The sequence below is a fragment of the Bidens hawaiensis genome, unplaced genomic scaffold (genome assembly GCF_021521415.1).
Source record: "Bidens hawaiensis isolate Kalapana, Puna unplaced genomic scaffold, B.hawaiensis_p1.1 tig00043297_1, whole genome shotgun sequence".
In the NCBI taxonomy this organism is placed as follows: domain Eukaryota; kingdom Viridiplantae; phylum Streptophyta; class Magnoliopsida; order Asterales; family Asteraceae; genus Bidens; species Bidens hawaiensis.
The window spans coordinates 32,262-43,496 of record NW_027497675.1 but is presented as its reverse complement, the minus strand read 5'-3'; positions in this window follow the sequence as shown (position 1 = coordinate 43,496).

Below are 11,235 nucleotides of genomic sequence, written 5' to 3'. Positions count from 1 at the left end.
GCAACTTTTTAAGATATTTGGTTACAAAGTATCACAACTTACATACGCTGGGCGGAACACTAAGCGCCAGGATATCATTGACGCCAAGCGTAATACATGGCGCAGAGAGTATAGCCCAATATTACCTTTCCTGACACCTCGGGAATGCAAAGGTCCCACCAGCATGGGACAAAAAGATGGTAACCCGCATAGGGATAAACACCAAACCAATGGGGATTAAACAACACATAAAGGATGGTACAAACAGTCAAAAGGCCATGATGCCCACCAACTTCTACCAACCACCACGACCACACGAATGAGGAATGTTATTGGTGGAAAGCCTGACATGGTGGTTAGTCACACTCTCTCTCATCTGGCTATAAATACCAGTAAACCTCCAAACGGTAAAGGATATACTTTCTCCTCCTATCACTATCATATTATACTACTTCGTACTATCAAGTACAGATTCTCACGTCGGAGGGTGGTTACGAGAGAATCCCCCCCCCCCATTCCTCGTGACGAGCTCACGGTGTTCTATTTTGCAGGTTACACTTGTCTGCGCCAAGAAGGTTTTATAACCCCTCGTGTAGGATACGTAACCATTACCCTCGGAGTAACGTGTTAGACCTTGAGGGGTGCATCCGTGTTTCTTCATTGGCGCCATCCGTGCATATAGCTAGAACTGTAACTCACTCCGTTCTTAACTCAGATGAGTGACAAGATTACACCAAAGGAGGTTGGCCAAAAATCCAACCTAGAAGGGAACGTAGAAAATCTGGACGTAGAGGAAACAGTTGGAGGTCTTTTAAACGCCTCCACCATTCACCCTACCGTCACAGATAAAGAAAAAACAAAGACACGTTCCAAAGCAACCATGCCGCCAGACATCATGGCATGGCTCGAGGCTGAACAACAAAAGCTAAGAGACAAAGTACAAGAGAAAATGGTGTCCGTTGTGAAACCTAGATCGCTGTTTGATACAGATTCTAGTAGCAGCGAAGGAGATGAATCTGAAGAAAACTCAACACCAGCTCGTGCGAAAACGCCTTTCGCCAAAACATCTCCTGCCAAGCAAACCAGCAAAGAAGGAGACAAGTCGCAACGGTCAAATCTAAAAGCAGACTCACGTTTAGATGACCCAGACTATGAAGAGAGCTGGAAAGAGCCAGACGTAAAGAAATTGGTTAAATACCATCCAGAAGCGGCCGTTGATTTTTCCAAGCCGTACCGGCCAACAACATCGGCGGGAAAATCAAAGTTCGTAGTATGAATAGCCGAAGCAAAGCTACCAGAAAACCCAAAAATCCCACCAACGGTGGGCCAGTATGATGGTATCTCCGATCCAGACGATCACTTGCAAACCTTCACGGCTGCGGGTCTAGTATCCGGATGGACTATGCCGTCATGGTGCCACATCTTTACGCTAACCTTGGTGGGAGCCGCAAGAGCATGGTTTGAAAGGTTACCAGACGGCTAAATCACAAGTTGGGAAGACCTAACAAAAAAGTTCACACAACAATTTAGCCAACAACGGCGACACATCAGTGACCCGGCGGACATTTTGAACATCGTTAGAAAAGATAACGAGACGCTGGAAGACTTCATCACGAGGTTCAACAAAGAAGGGCTAAACATCGGCGGCGTAAGTGAAGAGCTTCTGCGGGCAGTCTTTCGCCAAAACGTAAAGTGTGACGATCTTATACGTAACCTTACGGGCAGAGATGGCATGCCGCAGCGATGGGATGATGTCATGACCACGGCCAAGAGGTATGCACGAATGGAAAAAAGTTTGGGAAAAGAATTGGCAAAGAATGATGCCAGAAACGACATAAATCGGGCCCGCCAGGGCAAAAGAATGTCTTCCGTATGGTCAAGATTAGACAACGAAAAGACTCCACATTCGATTCATCCAAAACAAGACAGAAGGGCCAATCGAGTACGCCCCAAACGAACGGAACAAGATGGACCCCGCTGACTAGAAGCCCAGCCCACATAATGTACAAGAAGGGATCCAGCTAAAAAAGCCGGCACCAGTGAAACAGGGGCCAAAGCATAGATATGAAAAGTTATTGCGACTTTCATGAGCAACATGGTCATACGACAAATCAGTGTATCAACTTGAAAGACGCGATCGAGGAATGTGTCAAAAATGTCAAAATGAATCACCTTGTCAGAAACATACGAGGTAAGTATAGACGCCCACCTCCAAGAGATAGCGGAAGATCAGAAAAGAAAATCAAAGACCTACACGCCAACATGATCTCAAGCAAAGTTCAGAACAAGAAAAGGAGGACAGAATGGGCGCCATGGAAGGAAGAACAGGTCATATTCCCAAGAGTTATAGGAGGGGCGAACAAAAAGGCACCCTTAGTAATCACAGCCGTTTTCTGTAGTTACAGGACACCCCACTTCTTTGTTGACACAGGGGCAACGTCCAATATCATGTACCACCAGTGTTTCGACCTGGTGGACGAAGAAGACAAACGACGGTTGACAGCAGTGAATGCTCCAATCGCAGGGTTCAACCAGAGTATCGCATACCCGTTAGGACAACTGACATTCCCAGTCGAGCTAAGCGATGGAATCCACTCCCGAACAGAAGAGGTTGATTTCCTAGTAATAGAAACTTCTCACTCACAATATGATAAAATCTTGGGAAGAGAAGCCATTGGTGACTTCAACGCCACCCCGTCAACAACACATGGGATAGTCAGAGTACCAACACAGACTGGGATAGAAATGATCCACGCCAACAAAGAATGCAACATGGCGGAAAGGAAAGCGCCGAAAATGCAAAAACGAACAAGATTAGAGAAGCGGGAAGATGGGTGCTCAACAAGAAATTCCCAGAGCAAAGCATAACCATTGGCCCAAACATCTCAAAAGGAGCGTGTGGGGCGCTCAAAACCTTATTACTCAAAAACATCAATGTCTTCGCTTGGACCCCAGAAGAACTGACGGGAGTCCTAAGAAACACGGCGGAACATGAATTTAAAGTTAACCCAAGTTTCTTCCCAGTAGTACAAAAGCGAAGAAAGATGGGGCCAGAGCAAGCAAAAGCCTGTGATGAGCAGGTCCAGCAGCTGAATAACGCGGGCATAATCAGAGAAATTCAATACCAAACTTGGGTGGCAAACCCAGTAATGGTACCCAAGGCGAATGGACAATGGCGCATGTGTATCGATTTCAAAGATCTAAACAAGGCGTGCCCAAAAGATTGCTACCCTTTGCCAGAAATCGACCTTAAAGGTGATGCGCTTGTACCTTTTCAGTTCAAATGCTTCATAGACGCTTACAAGGGGTACCACCAAATCCACATGGTATCAAAAGATCAAGACAAGACGGCTTTCAGAACAAACAGCGGAACATACTGTTATAAAATGATGCCATTCGGCCTCAAAAACGTTGGGTCCACTTACCAAAGGTTGATGGATAAAGAGTTCAAATACCAAATTGGTCGGAATTTGGAAGTCTACATGGACGATCTCGTCATTAAAAGCAAGACGGAAGGAGCCATGTTAAAAGATATTGAGGAGACCTTCAACACGCTAAGTTCAATCAGCATGAAGCTCAACCCGGGAAAATGTTCCTTCGGCATGGAAGAGGGAAAATTCCTAGGGGTAATTATGACGAATGGTGGCTTCAAAGCCAACCCAGAAAAATTGGAAGCCGTACGAAAAATGCCATCGCCAAAAACAGTCAAGTAAGTGCAAACGTTGAATGGCAGATTAGTTGCATTAAACAGGTTTTTATCTAGTCAATGCAGAAAAATCATTCCCGTTTGTCTCGACCCTGAGAAATTGCCTCAAGAAATCTCAATTCAGATGTACGGATGAAGCGGAAACGGCATTCCAAGAAATTAAGTCACGTCTGGAAGTGCTGCCAACACTCACGACGCCATTAATAGTACACTTAGCAGCATCAGAAAAAACAGTCAGCGTAGTCTTGATGGTGGAACGGAAGGGTATTCAAACACCTATTTATTACATAAGCCGAACTTTGGCGGATGCAGAAACAAGATACTCCACTTTGGAAAAGTTAGTCTTATCCCTGGTCCAGACGGCGCGACGTTTAAGAAGATACTTCCAAGGCCACCCAGTACATATTCTCACCAACTATCGCTTACAAAATGTACTGAGTAAGCCAGAATTGTCTGGGAGGCTTGCCAAATGGGCGATAGAATTGGGAGAATATGCTATCGAGTACAAACCAAGGCCAGCAATCAAAGGCCAGGTTTTGGCCGATTTCATCGCAGAAATCCCTCAAGAGAAAGAAGAAGAATGCAAAAGAGAGATCGAAACCCCCATAGATCAAAAACAAGATGAAGTCTGGAAAATGTTCACAGACGGAGCGTCCAACGACGAAGGCGCTGGAGCGGGCCTAAAGATAACCAACCCAGAAGGACAACACTTCACGTACGCACTACGCCTAAGGTTCAAAAGCACAAACAATGAGGCGGAGTACGAAGCGCTATTGGCTGGGTTGAGAATCGCTAAGAAGCTAGGGGCACACCACTTGGAAGCACATGTAGATTCTGTTGGTGCATGATGTCAGTAGTTAAGTATCTATTGTCTGTAATCGAGTTAGTATGTTTTGTATTTATGATTAAGCGAAGTTGTCTCACAAGTTCGCCTGATATAGGCGAACTTGTGGAACAAGCGAAGTTAGTGACAACTTCGCCTAGCATGTTAGGCGAAGTTGTCGAATGATATAAGAGTTAGGTTACGGCTTGTTTGTAATCAGTTGTTCAGTTCGTGTAATCGGTGATTGATATATCACGTGTTATTAGTTGCAATACAACGTGTTCTTTGGTTATTGTAACGTGTGTTTGCTTGTGTTTAACGTATATCGATTCTACACTCGTATCGTCTTACGTAGGGATTCCGCACCTACGTAGAACGAGGTATTTCCGTGTAGATCCGGCTGGGAACTTACAATTGGTATCAGAGCATTTGCTCGTGATTGTGTGGTTCGGGATTATCACACGGGTGTAGAAATCGTTCCGTTCGACTATTCGCGGGACGAGTTTACGTTGTAATACCGAGTTTTTGTGTCCTACTCACCTCACTCCACCAAAAACAACCCATTACACCTTCGCATACCTCGCAAAACATCAAAATCAAACCTGCAAAAACGTTGTGTTCATCAGGCGAAGTTGCCGCCACTGTTTGTAGGGTTTAGGCGAAGATATAAGGTTAAGCGAAGTTATTAACAACTTCGCCTACCTCACAAGTTCGCTTAACTTAAGCGAAGTTATCCACAACTTCGCCTAATCAGGCGAAGTTGAGAAGAAAGCGAAGTTGAAAAATCAAGCGAAGTTAAGTTTAACTTCGCCTACTGGTACTGTTCAGAAAAATTAAAAAAAAAATTTTTGGGTGTCTTTGTGTTTTCGTTTCGTACTTCTATGAAAGATGACTTCCATAAATATTACGGAACTGGTAAAAATGGAGGTGGAAGCAGGTTCAGCTACTAAGGCACCGAAAATGCTTAAGGGAACATATTTCGTGGCTTGGAAAGATCGGTTTGAGAAGTATGTGAAATATCAAGATGCTAAGATGTGGGTGTGCATTCAAGATGGATACATTCCACCAACGGCCTTGTTTGAGGATCGTGACCAAATTAATAAGTACAATAAAATGGAAGAGGAAGAAAAGAAGATGTATGAGGCTGAAAGCAAAGCTCATGCTGCGATAACAATGGCTCTTCCACAAGAGATTCTTCACACCTTCAGAAAATATAAAACCGCCAGAGAGCCATGGGAAGCGCTTGAAAACCGATATGAAGGTAATGTGGGGATACGTGCATCCAAGATTAAGCTACTCAAAACCCAATTCTCGGTGTTCAAGTATTTGAAGAATGAATCACTTGATGATATCATCACAAGATATTATCACCTGATGACCGAACTCAGCAATTATTCCATTGTTTACAAAGAAGAGGAGATCATAGAAAAACTTCTTGATGCTCTCCCACCGAAATGGGAAATGTACACTGTCTTGATGAGAGAAGATAAAGAGTTTGCCAACATTGACTTGGAAACAGCAGTCAATAAACTACGAACTTTTGATCTTAAAATGGTTCGAAAAGAGACACCAACTGATCAGGTTCAGGATCCGGGAATGTATGGTGCGAAAGTTAATTCAAGTTCAAGTTCAAAGTCAGAATCATCTGCTTACTACTCAAAGGGAGACTCGAGCGCTAACTCAACTCATGAAGGTCATGTAACTCTCAACATGGATGGTGATGTGTGTTTCGTAGCTGGTGGAACAAATGCTTCTAAACCTCAAGCAACAAAGGGTAGTTTTTCCTCAAGTGTTTCGAACAACAAATACTCTCTGATGCCCATGAATGTTAAATCTGCTGAACAGCAGTTTGCTCTCTATGCATCTTTCATTGCTTCTTATGAAAACTACATCAAAGGAAAAATAGTCGATCCCGCAACTTTGGATGAAAACTATGATCAGATTGATGCTGATGATCTAGAAGAGATGGATCTGCAGTGGCAGATGGCAATGATAGTAAGAAGAGTTAAAAGGTTTATGAAGAAGGCTGGTAGAAAATTCGTTGGTGAAAGACCAGGTTTTGATAAGTCAAAAGTCCGGTGTTATAACTGTCAACAGAATGGCCACTTTGCTAAAGAATGCACAAATGACAGAGTAGAATGCAGTCAAAACAGGTCTACACAACAGAGTGGTGGTGGTAGTGAAAATAAGGCTATGGTATATAGACACAATAGCGGGTATAACTGGAATCTACAAGTTGAGGAAGACTTCGAACAGGCAAATTTGGTGAACATCGAAACTGCAGGAAGTGAGAAAGTGACTGGAGAAAATCAAGCTTACATGGCAGAAGTGAACGATCAGCTTTCTGAGGTAAGTTCTAAACTCCCTTGTACGAAATGTGAAAATCTGTCTGAACAATTGAAAACAATAACTGATCAGTTTGTTAGTTTGGATGCTCAATTTAAAACATTAAAAGAAGATCATCATTACACTAAAACTAGAGAAAACAGTTACTCGGTAAAAATAAAAGCTAGTGAAAAAGATATCAGAAGTCTTAAAGCCAGTCTAGCTGAAAAAATACAAGTAATTGATCTTAGCTATGAAGTGTTAGAAGAGAAAACCAAACTAATTGCTGAAAGGGATAAACAGATAGCTGATTACCAGGTGAATGTGGTGGAACTAAACAGAAAGCTTGAGCAATTTAGAAATTCCTCTGCTATACTTAATCACCTCGTAAGTGATCAACGTTCCCCAGTTAAAAGGGGAGGAATTGGATATTCTGAAGTTCCACCACCTTATAATCATAACTATACGTATGATCCTAGTAATCAGAAATCTGTTGATGTTGAAATTGGTCAGACAGTTCCTGTTAAGGTTACGATTAAAGATCCAGAAGTTAGTAAAAGCGAAACGAGTAAGCCTGTTTCGAATGTTAAGATTTCTGTTCCTAGTTCTGTCTCATCAAATTCGGACAAAACATCCGAGTCTAGTGAGACAAAAGAAGAGGTAGTGTTACTAAAACGTGGAGAGGACCATAAACCAACTGAAAAGAATTCTCTACTAAACCCGTATGTCCCACCATATGTTAGACAAACGGGCAGTAATGCAACCTCAACATCTAAAACAACTGTTGAGACGAAAGTTGAACACAGGAGTTGTTTCAGATGTAATCAAATAGGACACCTGATTGCTGATTGCCCTCTAGATCAGAGATTCAGAGGTATGAGGCATCCGAAAACTGAGAATAAACCAAACCGTAATTATTATAATAGACAGAACGCAAATTTACCAATGTTCAGACATTGGACTAAACCAAGATTTCAAAGATGTTAATCTCAGTTTTTCCCTGTTAACAACCAAACCATTGGGTACAATTCATTTAATTCACGAAGGTTTGGATGGCCCCATAGTCAATCTACAAGAAGGTATCCTTTTAGGACTTACATAAATCATACTAATACTAACTTTGGACAGCCAAAGTACGGGATGCCTTTTAACAGATTTAATCGACCCAAGACCAATAGGTCTTGGGTCCCTAGATTTTAATCCTTTGCTTTAATCGTGCAGGAACAGTTGAACAGGGCTGCAAACAATCTATGGGTTGTGGATAGCGGCTGTTCCCGGCACATGACTGGTAACAAGAATTTGTTACACGAATGGAAACCTGTTCAGGGAGGTAGAGTAAGTTTTGCTGGAGAGAGTGGTGGTAGAATTACTGGAATTGGGACGGTGACTAATGGTAAAATGAAGTTAGAAAAGGTGAATTTCGTTGAAGAGCTGAAGCATAATTTGCTAAGTGTGTCTCAGATCTGTGACAAAGATTACACTGTGCACTTTACCAAAAATGAAGCGATTGTACTGTATCCTGGTTTCAAGATACCAGAGGCATGGATAGTGATGAAGGCTCCAAGGGAAAAGAATACATATGTAATGGACATGAGGTCGACTGAGATAGCAACAGAAGAATCATGTCTTCTGTCAAAAGCAACTGAATCGGAGTCCGAGTTATGGCATCGAAGAATGGGGCATATACATCTTCGAAAAATGAACTACATTGTCAAGAATGGGCTGGTGCTTGGTGTTCCTTTAAAAAATTTCAACTTTGAAGACCAATGCTTATCGTGCAAAAAGGGAAAGCAACACAAGAAACCTCATCGCACCAAGAAGATCAATTCAATAGTCAGTACCCTAGACCTACTTCACATGGATCTCTTCGGTCCCGTGAATGTAAAAAGCCTAGGTGGAACATCGTACTGCTTGGTGATAACTGATGATTTCTCTCGATATTCTTGGGTATATTTCCTGAAGACAAAGGATGAAACGGTTCAGTTGGTAATTAACTTGATTACCAAGGTTGAGAATATTATGGGGAGAAAGGTTAAATACATCAGGAGTGACAATGGGACAGAGTTCAAAAACTATCAGATGGAGATATTCTGCTTACAGAAAGGGATAGACCACCAGTACAGCGCTCCGTATACTCCGCAACAAAATGGGGTGGCTGAGAGGAAGAACAGAAAGCTAATTGAAGGAGCCAGAACCATGCTGGCTAATGCTAAACTTCCTGTGGTGTTCTGGGCTAAAGCTGTTGCAACAGCCTGTTATATCCTTAATCGAGTTTTAACTGTTAAAAGATTGAATAAAACATGTTATGAACTTATGCATCGTAGAAAACCTAACTTGAATGGTCTCGAACCATTCGGGTCCCCGTGTTCGATATTAAAGACGAACTCAAAATTTGGTGAGATAGCCGACGAAGGTATTTTAGTCGGATATGTTGTTGGGACACCCAACAGACGAGTCTTTAATTTATCGACCAGCAAGGTTGAGGTGGTGTGTAACACTGACATCACAAGTTACAAATCACCAAAACCAAGCACGGGACCCGCTGGGGCTTTCGATTATGATAAGCTTTTTAAAACTTTTAATTTGCCTTACTTGGATTGTGCAGAAGTTGATGAGAGAATAGCTACGAAGATTCTTTATGATGAGGAAGAAAATTTTGTGCAACGACCGCAGTACGATGATGTCAACCTTCCTCGTCAACTGCTGTCAACACTCTTGCTGCCTCTACTGAAGACGAATTCTTCAATCCTTTTCACTCTCAGCAACAATCGCCCATTGATGAACTATCTTCGAACCTGGAAGACAATCTGCAAGTCAGTTCGGTTCCGACTACAGGAGTTCATAAATATCACCCTTTGGAGAACGTGATAGGTGATCTATGTGATGGTGTACAAACAAGACGAAGCTTGAATGAGAACACTTGTGTTTACACAAGTATTAAAGAAACAGGTATCATTAACGAGTGCTTGTACACCTGCTTCATCAGCCAGATTGAACCGAAGAACTATCAAATGGCTCTAAAAGACAACTCGTGGGTCGAAGCCATGCAAGAAGAGTTAGCCTAGTTCGAGAAGATGGAGGTTTGGAAATTGGTTGCAAAACCGAAAAATGTGCATGCGATTGGCACAAAATGGGTTTTCAAATGCAAGAGAGATGAAAAAGGGATAATTATCAGGAACAAGGCGAGGCTGGTTGTAAAAGGTTTTAATCAGCAAGAAGGGATCGACTACAATGAAGTGTTTGCTCCTGTTGCGAGATTGGAAGCGATTCGTTTGTTTTTGGCATTTGCGGCACACAAGGAGATGAAGGTGTTCCAGTTAGACGTGAAAAGTGCGTTTCTGAACGGTAAAGTCGATGAGGTTGTGTACGTTGAGCAACCTCCGGGTTTTCCTGACCCAGACTTTCCTGATCACGTGTACTAGCTAAGTAAAGCGCTATATGGGCTACATCAGGCCCCTCGTGCCTGGTATGCAACTTTATCCGATTACTTGCTTGAGAGTGGGTTTGAAAGGGGAAAGATCGACAGCACACTGTTCGCTAAGAGAAAAGGAAGAGACTTTCTTCTGGTTCAAGTCTACGTGGACGACATCATCTTTGCTGCATCAAAAGTCGCCATGTGTCAGGAATTTGAAGCCGTCATGAAAAAGAGGTTTGAAATGAGTGCTATGGGTGAACTAACTTTCTTTTTAGGACTGCAGGTTGATCAGAAGAAAGATGGGATGTTCATTCATCAGACTAAATATGTCCAAGACGTTCTCAAACGCTTCAAGATGGAGGACAGCACTCCATTTGATACTCCAGTTTGCGTCAACCATAAACTGGGTGCTGATTCAGACAGTGATGCAAACGTGGACCCCACCCAATATCGGGCAATCATAGGTTCTTTAATGTACTTAACTGCATCTAGACCTGATATTATGTTTGCAGTTTGTCTTTGTGCTCGCTTTCAGGCAAACCCAAAGGAATCTCATATGAAGGGTGTGAAGAGGATATTTCGATATCTCAAGGGCAAGCCTAAGCTGGGGTTATGGTACACGAAAGGGGAGACTTGGAGTTGGTCGCTTACACGGATTCTTACTATGGTGGATGCAATCAGAACGGAAGTCAACAACCGGAGGATGCCAGTTTCTTGGAGGCAGATTAGTGTCATGGCAGTGCAAGAAGCAGACCTCAGTCGCCATTTCTACATGTGAAGCAGAGTACATGGCAGCATCGAACTGCTGCTCTCAGGTTCTTTGGATACAACAGCAATTACGCGATTACGGTCTGAAGTTCTCTCATACTCCTATTTGCATAGATAACACTGCTGCTATCTCAATAACTAACAATCCCGTAAAGCATAGCAAATCTAAACACATTGACATTCGTCATCATTTTATACGGGATTGTGCTGAGAAGAAAT